Source organism: Hibiscus syriacus, unplaced genomic scaffold, assembly GCF_006381635.1.
Source record: "Hibiscus syriacus cultivar Baekdansim isolate YM2019G1 unplaced genomic scaffold, ASM638163v2 tig00110556_pilon, whole genome shotgun sequence".
NCBI classification, from domain to species: domain Eukaryota; kingdom Viridiplantae; phylum Streptophyta; class Magnoliopsida; order Malvales; family Malvaceae; genus Hibiscus; species Hibiscus syriacus.
In genome coordinates, this window is record NW_024062779.1 from 4,845,974 (window position 1) to 4,857,983 (window position 12,010).

The window sequence follows — 12,010 nt, forward strand, 5'->3', positions numbered from 1 at the left end:
TTGTCACTTGTACAAATGACTTTTTCAACCAATGAGTGCTGTTGGAAGAGAAAACAGAAAACCAAAAGTGGTATTTCTATACTATTTGGAGCAAAAGATATTTCATCATCGATGACCAGATTTTAATTGGTCAATTAAAATTTCATCGACAGTTTTGCAGTGTAAATTTATTTCGTAGAGACGAGCCTCTGTATTATAAGTTTATAAATTAATACAAGCGAGCAATCTAATTTGAAGCAAATAAAACAACCAATGAAGGCACGCAAGACACAAGTTCAATCAAATTAAGATATTCCAACAAAACGGTTCACAGATTAGATCCAAAGCCTTGCTGCTCTCTCTCGTCGTATGATACGATCATGGAAGGAACTCTCCATTTATTCCAATTCACAACAAATACAAAGAAAAAGAAAATCAATGCCAAAGAGCAAAGGATGAAGAAAGAGAAGGGCATTTACCAGAAATCATTTCTAAAAATTAACACTTGAGATCCAATGGTGGGGAAAAGGGCAATAATGTGACATTAACACGTAAAAGATGGAATAGTATCGTGCCTGCCATTTCCTGAATCACTCTAAGATGCTAGAAAACAGACTGATTAAATGTTGGTTTACTCGCTAGCACCGGCTACAGATAAGAGTCTAGTCACGCATCTTAGAACCCACCTGCTCTCAAATTGAAATTGGTGGGTGGTGAAGAGAATCAGGAACTCCGATCAGCAACCATGTACGCACGGCTGCATGAGAATGACAACTTGATCAACCAAGCAATGCCCACCCCCATCAGATCAATGTAGCCACATAATGAGTAATATAGCCCAATTAAACCAATTCTTGAGAATTTTACATTAGTTATTTGTTTCCTTGGCAGGATCTTCAACATCTTTGGCAATCGCAGGGTCAGAATCGGTTCCCAAAGTTCTCATCGTTAGTGACAAGAGGACTCGCAGATGGCTCAAGGGAGTTTCAGACGAGGTTTTCATTTGTTGAATGTGATGTCTCCAAAGCAGTTTCACTTGTATTAACAGAGGAGGAGGAGGAGGGATCAGGAGTACCATCTGGGTTCTTATCGACCACTTTCATTTGCACTTCATTTGGGACAATATCACATGCTTCATTGGAACCTGGGGTCTCTCTCCATTCAACCCATGTAGGTGGTTTATCACTTGCACTGGGTCCAGCTTCTTTAGAGTCATTAGACAGACCACTGGACTGATCCATTATTGTCCCTTCGCAAACCTGAGAAGAAGTTGCAGTATCATCCAAGTCATCATCTTCACCTTCACCACTGACAACAGCAGCTCCTTCAGAATTAGGTGATGCAGAAGCCAAAGAACCAGTCGAGCATTCATTGGAAACTCTATCATCTTCAAACACAAACCAGTTGGAATTTGTGAAAAGAGAACCACTGCAGACAACAAATAAATGCCCGCCAATCAGGTCAAGAAATTAAATCAACTTGATAAAAGATTCAAAATGGCTAACAAAGTGAATAAATTCTAATTCCAACAAGTTACATTCCAAAAAATAAAAAATATTTCAACCTACCTTTCTTGGTCATCTCCTAGTCGCAGAGAAGATATTACAACCTCAGCAGATTTATCATCAAAGTAAACATCCTAAAAAGTAGAGCAGCAGTTTTCAATTATTGACAAAAATACAATATCAAATGTTAAAAGGAAGAAGGAAAAGAAAGGCAGGGAGAGGGGTTGTTCTTCACCATATTAGATAGAGATTTTTTCTAATAATACCAGAAAAGCAGGGCAAAATTTTTAGCAAAAACTTGTAACTTCAGCCTAAAATGACACTAATTGCACAGAGTGGAAGAGTCCGAGATAGTAAGTTTGCAAAGTTTTTTTCCACAAATTATTCAAACAAACCAACTGTCCAAGTCCAACTATTATCTCTAAATTTCAGATAACACATAACATTTACCTCATCATCTCTTTCAAGTGAGTCATGTACCTATGCACGGAGCACAAAACAAAAATATGAGAGAGAGTGTCAGAGAGAGAGCGGGAGAGAGAGGGAGGGTCTTAGGAGGCCAGTCCTCCGACTAGGATTGGACGGTATTTGTAGACTATCTGAGTAAAAGGGTTACCTGGAGAACAGTAAAGGAAATTTTTCAACAACTAGAGAGTGTTTTGCGTGTTTACATTCCGAGTAGTTCCAATAAGCCAAACTATAGAAACCATACGTTTGCTTTCGTTCAGTTTGCAAAGGAAGATGGGATGAAGAAGGCGATAGCAAATGTCAATGGTATTTGGATAGACGGAAAGAAAGTATTGGTAGGAGTAGCTAAATATCAGAAGCCGAGGCTCAGGCGAGCTGTCAGTAGTAACGATAGAAGGGAAGAAGATAGGTTGAAGAGGGGAGGGACTTGGAGAAGAAGAGTTGGATCGGGGGATCTCAGTCGATTGAGGGATGATAGATCATATAAGGATGCGTTAGTCTCTTATGATGGGCTGAGGGAAGGTCCGGTGAGTAAAGAGATTAGGGAGGGTCCAACAAGTAAGGGCGCAGGGATGAAGAATTTGTGGGAGATGTATATTCCCTCAGAGGAACGGGACTGGGTGAAAAGATCATTGACTGGCATTATTAAATCCCATTTCAATTTGGAGATAGTGCTGAAGGGGCTGGCGAGTGATGGGATAAAGGTTAAGGGAGCTAAATGGGGTTATGCGTGGAACTCATGCATCCTAACCTTTGGTACGGTGGAAGAACTAAATGAGGCGTGGTTGAGCAGATTGGAAGAATTTTCTTTTTGGTTTGATTGGATTGATCTGCTTCTGAATACAGAAGGTGTACCGATGGCATTTTGTTCAGTTGAATTAGTTGGAATTCCCTTATTATGTTGGGATGTCTCTTTTCTGGAAAAACTTGTTTCAAGGTAGGGGAAGCTGGTCTGTATTCATGAGTCAATGGCCAGAAGAGAGGACATGGCGGCGGCAAGGGCATTGTTGAGGGTGGCCAGTCCTTTTGATATATAGGAATCTATTACTTTGGGGTCGTATGGGAGGTCTTTCAAGGTAAAAATTAATGTGGGGTCGGTTGGTATAAAACAGGAAAGTTTTTTAACAGCAAGTTCAATGGTGGCTGGCGAGGGTGTGTCCAGAGATGATGCACTATCAGAGGAGGAAGATGATCGTTGTTCAGGCGGGGTAGGTAGTCCAGGCATGTTAGCTGAGGATACTAGGGGCAGTATAGACAGGTGGTTGGTAGGGGATGTTGGTACATCTATGGCAGGCGGCAAAGGGGGTCAGTATTTAATATGGCAGGAAGGAGAAGGTCAACCTAGTGGAGTGAAGGTGTCAGATTTTTCAGAAGAAGGTTTGAATTTTAGAGGGGATTATCGGAGTCTTGGGTTAAGGAATAATTGTTTTTTTGAAAGTGATAAAGCCCAATCAGAGGATTTGAGTGAGCCCAACTCTAACAATACTAGAATTGTTCAATCTGGGCCAGCTGTTAATCTAAATAAATTGGGCTATGGCAAATATAATGCATATCGGGTGGAGGCTCTAGGAGGGATATAACAAACTGTTTTGAGGGAATCAAACCTGCAGAATTCGGTTATTGCTTTGCACAGTTCTAATGCAAATTCGATTGATGGTGGGTTCAATGATAGATTACAATATCAGTTTAGAGGGATTTTAAAAAAGCCAAATGAGGATATGTTAAAGGAAGTTGTAGTCTTGGATAAGGAGGTTAGTAGTGGGGAACAAACAGAAGTGAGTCAGACAAGAGGCAGATCGTTGTTTCCGCATAGAAGAACACTTTATTCTAAAAGTGTACCCTTAGAGAGGAGGAGAATGACCAGCTACAGAAGATTTTATAGCTGATCTAGGGTGAGAAATTACTAGTTTGAGAATGAACAGAAAGGAATTTGTGCCAGAAAGGATGATATTTTGAAGCTCTCTTTAGATAATATGAGAGGTGGGATGGAAAAGGATATTATTTGTTCAGATACTAATTAAAACTCTTCTATGGCATCATTTAATCGTAATAGTTCTTCAGAGGATTTGGCAGTAGCTCCTATTTCTGTTGTAGGGTTAGGAAGATCTAAAAGAAGGGAGAGAAGAGTGTTAACTAGGGTATCAGTGGATATGGTCAATTCACCTATTGTATTTTCTCCTCAATTTTTGAATGCGGTGGAGGAAGCAATGGCTACACGGGAAGTTTGTCAGATGTTAGGCATTTCGTTCAAGGAAGGGAAGAAGACTTTCATAGAAAAAAATCTGAGTCTCGAGAATGGGTCGGAGTCAGCAAGGGATGGATGATTTGCAGGTACTCATGTTTTGTTGTTTGGTGGGTTGGGTTTTGGTTGTGGGAGTGAAGTCTTTTTATGAATAGATTAAGCATTCTATCTTGGAACATTAGAGGTTTAGGGAGGAGAGAAAAATATGTTGTTGTCTCAAGGCTAGTTAAGAAGGTTAGACCAATTTTGATTTTTATCCAAGAGTCAAAGCTCAAAAAATGTCATGTGTCGATTACTAGGAGGATTGGAGGAAATTTATTGAAGGAAATGATGGTGTCTCCAGCTCAGGGATCAAAGGGTGGGCTGATTTCTATATGGAATGATAATGTGTTCAAAGTCACAAAGAAACATGTGCATAGTAGGTTCTTGGCACTGGTGGGAAAATTTCTGAATGATCAAGAGGAATTCGCTTTTATTAATGTCTATGGTCCTGTTATCGAATATGAAAAAGAGGAATTTTATGAGGAGCTGCTACACTTTGTACTTTCGATGAATATATCGGTGTGTATAGGGGGTGATTTTAACGCGTATCTTGATCCGGAAGAAAAGCTTGGGAAATCACAAAATTGGCACACAATAGATATTTTCAAATCTTTTGTGAATCAAGCAAATCTTATTGACTTACCAATGTCAGGAGGGGCTTTTACGTGGTGTAGCAACAGAGAAGATTCTACATGGGTCAGATTAGACCGATTCCTTATTAGTGGTAGTTTCCTAAACAATTATCCGAAGATCTCACAATCCATTCTACCGATTTCTATTTCTGATCACAATCCAATTTTGCTGGAAGATGTTAGTATCAATTGGGGCCCCAAACCTTTTAGATTTTTTAATTATCTTTTAGAGGAAAAAGGTTTTGATGGCTGGGTGGAAGACTTGGTGATAGTTGAGAAGAAAAAAAGGAATAATGGGGGATTTTCAGGATGTTACAAGTTACAAAAAATCAGATCAAAAGATGGCCTGGAAGTAGTCATTTAGGGATGTCAGATTCAATTTCGATGCTGGAAGGGAAGGTACAAGAACTGGAAGGTAAGTCCCAACGTGGAACCTTATCTAAGGGTGAATGTGATCAGTGGGTTGAATGCAAAAAAGAACTATGGAGGTTGTTAAGGATTCATGAGAGTGTTTGGTGTCAAAAGTCTAGAAGTAGGTGGATTAAAGATGGAGACAGAAATACTAGGTTTTTTCACCTAAGTGCTATGAGAAGGAATAGAGTTAACTCTATTAATTTATTGAAATTTGATGGAGAATTAATATCGGATGCACAGAGAATAAAAGGAATTGTGTATAATTTTTTCAAGTCTTCTTACAATTACAATTCAGCCATGGAGGTAGAGGACTTGAATTTGGTTTTTGTGCAATTAACAGCAACTCAATGTGCATTTTTGGAGGAGAAATTCTTAGAACAAGAAGTTTGGCAAACAATCTCTTCTTCGGATAGTTCTAAAGCTCCTGGTCCGGATGGTTTTACCATGACTTTCTACAAAAAATACTGGAAAATTCTTAAGAATCAGATTATGGAGTTTTTTTTTTCCAGATTTCTTTAAAGGAAAGAAGTGGGTTCATGGGGTTAATCACGCATTTATTACCTTGATTCCTAAGAAAGGTAATCCCGAGAGTATTGAAGACTATAGATCGATTAGTCTTGTGGGTAGTTTATACAAAATACTGTCAAAAGTTCTTTCTAAGAGACTAATGTCGTGTGCAATGATATTATTACTTTGTCACAGTTTGCTTTTATTCCGGGAAGGCAATTGTTGGATTGTGCTTGTTTAGCTAATGAAGGAATTGAGTTTTGGAGGAAGCAAGGACTTAAAGGGGTCGTATTCAAAGTGGATTTTAGGAGAGCATGTGATACTGTGGAGTGGCAGATTCTGCAAAAGCTAATGAAAAAGATGGGTTTTGGTGAGAGGTGGTGTTCTTGGATCATGCAATGCATTTCAACTGCTTCTATTTCAGTTTTAGTGAATGGGTCTCCTACTGAAGAGTTCTCTATTGCTAAAGGATTGAGGCAAGGTTGCAGTCTTTCTCCTATTCTGTTTAATGCGGTTGGGGAATTATTTCACTGGATGTTGTCGAAAGCAGTGGATTTGGGCCTTTTCCAAGGGTTATCTTTTGGAAATAATCAAAACACATTTAATTTGTCTCATCTGCAGCTTGCAGATGATTTAATTATCTTTTGTAGAGACTCAATTACCTAGATTAAGAATGTTAGAAGAGTTTTGAGGATTTTCAGATTATTGACGAGGCTCCAACTAAATTTGGCTAAAAGTAAACTGTATGGGATTAATGTGGAGAGTGACATCCTGGATGACTGGGCAAGAAATATTGGATGTTCTGTTGATTCGTTTCCCACAGTTTATTTAGGCCTTCCTTTAGGGGCGAAAAGGAACTCGGAAAAACTATGGGAGCCGGTCATTGAAAATTTCAGCAAGAAACTGACGGGTTGGAAAGCTAACTCTCTATCTATAGCTGGTAGATTGGTACTTATTAAATCGGTTTTATCATCCTTACCTATCTTCTACCTTTCGATTTTTAAGATGCCTACTACTATTTCTTACCGGTTAAATTCCATGATGTCGAATTTCTTATGGGGTAGAGGGGATGTAAAGAAGAAAATGCATTGGGTATGTTGGGATAAAATCTGCAAGCCGTTGAGTGGTGGAGGCATGGGAGTGGTTGATTTGAATATTTCAAACCGAGCATTATTGGGTAAGTGGATTTGGAAATTTGCTAATGATAAAAACTCGTTGTGGAAGAAGTTCGTTTGTTGTAAACACAATGTGAGCTGCCATTCCATGAATATAAACAAGGTTATCTCTCAAAATGATTCTTGGGTTTGAAGGGGAATTGTGAACAATTTCATTAAGGATGATTCCATTGGAGGTTGTCTTAGATCTCATGCAAAGCTTCAAATTGGGAATGGGAAATCGATATCTTTTTGGAGTGATACATGGCTTGGGGAGTTTCCTTTGAAAATTCTTTTTCCCAGAATTTATGCCCTTTCGTTAAATAAAATGGGCAATGTTGCAGATTTTGGGAGTTTTGATTCAACCGGATGGGAATGGAGTATTAATACCAGGAGGAATCTTTATGATTGGAAGGTGGAGCAGTTGGTACAACTGTTGGATAGGCTGAAAAATGTTAAACTTTCTGACTCTTTGGATGATTGTTTGCTGTGGATTGGACCGGATGTGGGGTTGTTTTCTGTTAAAGCATGCAGGAAAGTTCTCTCTAGATTTAATGATGAAACGTTTCAATGGAGCAAATGTGTTTGGTTGGGATTAGTTCCTCCTAGAGTAGAAGTTTTCCTTTGGAAATTATCTCACCAAAAAGTTGAGGTTAAAGTTGAATTGTTGAGAAGAGGGGTTCCTTTAGGGGATAACATTCTATGCCCTCTATGTAATCAAGGGAGTGAATCAATCCAACATCTCTTTATTTCATGTCAAGTTACGTGGGAACTGTGGAATAAGGTTATAGGGTACTGGGGTATTCGACTAGCTCTTCCGCAAGACCCTCCATCTCTGCTCAGTTCCTGGGCTGATTTGAATCCTAAATCTGCTATGTGGAAGTTTATTCCGGGGGTTGTTTTTTGGTAAATCTGGAAAATGAGAAATGAGATAATCTTTGAAAAGAAAGAGTTGGATAGATTATCATTGTTTTTCACGGTTCGGTTAAGGTTAGCCAAATGGTATATAGCAAAGTATGCCCTAATCCCTATTCAGGTGGATTCTTTAATTGTTGATCCTTCTATGGCGGATAAACTAACAGTGTTCAATGTCCTGAACAGAGTGGGGAATTGCTGGAGTCCCCCTCCAATGGATTTTTTTAAGATAAATGTGGATGGGGTTGTTAGTTCGGTTGGAATGAATGCTGGAATAGGGGGTATTCTTAGAGATTGGAATCGGACTACACTTATCTCTTTTTCTGAAACTGTCGGTCCTACTTCTACCATCATAGCTGAGTTGAAAGCTATTAGAAAAGGCATCGACTTATTTTTTTCATCACAATGGGCTTCGAAGGGCAGACTTATTATTGAAAGTGATTCAAAGATAGCAGTGGATTGGATAAAAGATCAAGCTATAGCCCCTACTTTTCTGTCAAATTATGTCAAGGAAATTGCTTTTACTGTTTCTACTAAACAGGTTATTGTTAGGTGGATTCCTAGAGAGTGTAACTATGAGGCTGATAAGCTAGCAAAGGAAGGAATTGGGTGATTAATATCGTTGTTTTGGTTTGTTTGTAAGTCTTACAGGAAAGGTCCTATAGGAGTGTTTTATGTATTATGTACTGTGCAAGATTGGTTTTAAGTTTTATGTAATTGGTTTATTATCTATAAATTGATGTACTCTTTTCCTCCTTCCACTAGTTGGTTCTAGCCTTAGGGCAGAGAACTACTAAGAGGGAGGTTTTTAATGAGGCATCATATTCCTATAAAAAAAAAGTGAGCCATGTACCTGAAACAAATGAAAACGATATCAACAAATGAAAAACAAACAAACAAACAAAAAGAACAAATAGTGCACATTCTAAATTGGAATATCTACTAATTGCACACCAGAATGAATATATAACAAGTAAAAAATAAATGCATTCCTAAACCAGTAAGAATTAAAATAAGAACACAGAAAAATGATCTTTAACGTAAAGAGCTAGTAAATTTTAACTTGGTAAAGCGATTACAGATACAAAGAAAATAAACGTGAGAATAGTAGGAAAAACCACAATAACTGCACAAACTGAACAAACAGCTTTGCAAAAACATCAACACTTTTTTAAGGACAAAGGTTAAGGCAAGTCAATGAAACACATCAAATAGTATTGAATGTAGTTTTCAATATGAAATATTAGTGACTCCTAGCATGGCTATAATATTATATCAAATAAGGTCTCATCAATCATAGTAAAAAATATATATTCATTTAAAATGTAGAATGCAACTAGGTGTCATCAATCACAATAAAAAAATATTTTCATATCCATTCTCTAGGTCTTGGTATTCAACAAGTGAAAAAAATAAAATTTAAATATAGCTGGATTAGTACGAAAGTTCTAGAAAGAACCTGATCTATATCATCATTACTATAAATGCCATATCTAAATGTCTGGCTTAAGTTATTCGCTAAGGCTACAACATCATAATCCCTATCTTGGTAATCATCATCATCACTATCTCTGTTTCGATCATGTAGAGCAGTTGGCCTCCTGCTAAAATAGATAAAACCAAATTAAATTATATTTGAAAGAGTATTAAACATTATATTTGGCAAAAAAGGTCAGCTGGTAGCAAACACTTGAAACTTCTATGCATTTCCCTTGTATGTGTTTCACTATTTGTTTGCTACTAAACATTTCAAGTAGCCAAAATCCCATTCAAAACCTTTCCTTTTTTTGGCATGACACTCAAAATCATTCAAGCTCTTCAGCCTGGTGACTGAAGTAATTCGAGATAAAATGACTGAAATCAATTCGCGAGGAGTTAAGAACCATCTTAAAACGTCAAAACCCCAATACTTAAATCAAGGATTTTTTTAATAAAAATCAGGAATCATAACTACCACAAAAATACAATTGTCAAAACAAAGCTTCCATTGATATTATAGAAAACAAGCCCAATAGCACACAACAGGTTTCTACATTAAAATACCTACACTAATTATCAGGGAAATAAGCAAACAATTTTACTGCATAGAAACATTGATTAGAAAATCAAGGCTTATGTAGGAATTGATTTTAAAACCCAATATTTAGATCAATCACCAATAAATAAACTAGTGATTTTGTTCTTCTAGTTTGTTTTATTCCATTAATCTTCATCTATTTCATTCAGGATATTTTAGCAGAAATTTATAGCAAATTTGCCAACTAGTTAAAAAAATTGCTTTCAGTTAAAAAAAAGTTCCTCAATCAAGTCAAATAAAATATTTACCATACCTTAACATGCAGCAGGAACGGCAATGTTTTCCGCAACAACAAACATATGACAACCTAGCAAGAAAAACGAATATGAAACATGCTAACATAGATAACAAGATATCCAAAGTCCCTTGTATACAAATATGTGAATTCCCGAAAGTTCAAAAAAAATACCTTGCTGAAGTACCCAGCCAATGGTGTACTATTGGAGTGACTCGAATCCAAAAAGGAAAATAACAAATTCATTAACTACAAACAAACAAGCACCAGTAGAAACTTACATTAATATAGACAATGTACAAATTCAAATACAGGGGAATAAAAGGGTCAACTTCTTACTTTCTCATCTTCTACCAATGTTTTTAGTATTTTATTTATTTTTCATAGGAATAGGAGATCTCATTAAAAACCTCCCTCATAGTTGCCTCTTGAAAAGAGGCAACTAGCGGAAGGAGGAAAAGAGTACCTCAATATATTAATAAACCAGAATTACATACAACTATAATTTACAACATCACCCGAAATAAAATACCAAACATAACCACTAACACTAAGGACATTCAACCTATCCTCTCCTTAGCTAACTTGTCTGCCACCCAATTACAAGCCCTATGAATCAACCTAACCATAATATCCCTACCAGAAATTACATCCCCAATTTCCCGAACCAAAGAACTGAAGACCGAAGTAGCCTCAGAAGGCCTGAAAATCCAATCCACTACAGTTTTACAATCATTTTCGAGAATAAGTCTTCCCTTCAACGCCCAATCCGAATGTATAAATAGATCAATTCCTTCTTTAATGGCTTTTAACTCAGCAAACAGAGGAGGACCAGGTCCGACAGGCTTAGAGAAATAGATCACGGTAGAGCCATTCAAATCTCTCAACAGACCTCTAATTCCACCCTGCAAACCATCATTTCTAACAGCCCCATCCACATTGAATTTATAAAAATCAGGTGGAGGTGGATACCAGCATAGATCCTTCTTCTTCTTGTGAAAATTGACTGCTAAACCATCTGCAAGCCTTGGATCTCCTATTAATAAATCTACCTGGATGTTAGCTTTAGGAAATTTAGCTAGAAGCCATTTGGCTAACCTGAATCTACAAATGAAGAAAGTGTAGAACTCTCAAAATTCCATTTTTCAAACACCACTAAGTTCCTAGACTTCCAAATCGACCACATAACAACACCCGGGATGAAATTCCAAATATAAGAAGAAGCCTTCAAAACAGACCATGAACTAAGTAGAGACGGGGGATCTTTGGGCAGAACAGTATTAACCTCCCATAAATTGATGAACAGATTCCACAACTCCCAAGCAACATGACAAAACATAAATAAATGGTGAATTGTTTCTTCCTCCTTTTGGCATAAAGGACATAATAACTCTTACAAAGGAACACCTCTTTTCTTCAATTCCACTCTAACAGCTCCAATCCAGACCAAACCCATTTTTTCCACTGAAAATTTCCTCCAGAGCTACGAATAAGAGTTGATCTACAGGCCTTAACTGAGAACAAACCATCTCCACTCCCTGACCAAGTTAGAAAATCATCAACAGCATCAGTCAAAACAATATTATCAATCAAAGTCATTAGAGATATCCATTGATCCAATTCCCAATCGCATAAATTCCTCCTCAGACAAATATTCCAACTCCAACAATTATTATCATAGCAGCCAAAGTCCACAACTTTCCCTGTTTTGTTAATCGATAAAGCATAAATCCTAGGAAATTGTTCTTTTAAGGTGAAATTATTAGCCCAAATGTCATTCCAGAATTCGATTGATCCATCATTCCCCACTTGGATCTTGGAATTGGACCTCAAACAATTC

At 37.4% G+C, this 12,010-nt stretch overlaps 1 long non-coding RNA gene across 1 annotated transcript; it reads right to left on the reverse strand.

Annotated features, from left to right (window-relative positions):
• Positions 1 to 1,346: 1,346 nt before the first annotated feature.
• LOC120131683 lies at positions 1,347 to 9,459 on the reverse strand. The gene is made up of 3 exons (XR_005516942.1): positions 9,318 to 9,459; positions 1,935 to 1,964; positions 1,347 to 1,618 (listed from the first exon to the last, which is right to left on the reverse strand). It is a non-coding gene; the product is annotated as an uncharacterized LOC120131683 (long non-coding RNA).
• Positions 9,460 to 12,010: the final 2,551 nt, after the last annotated feature.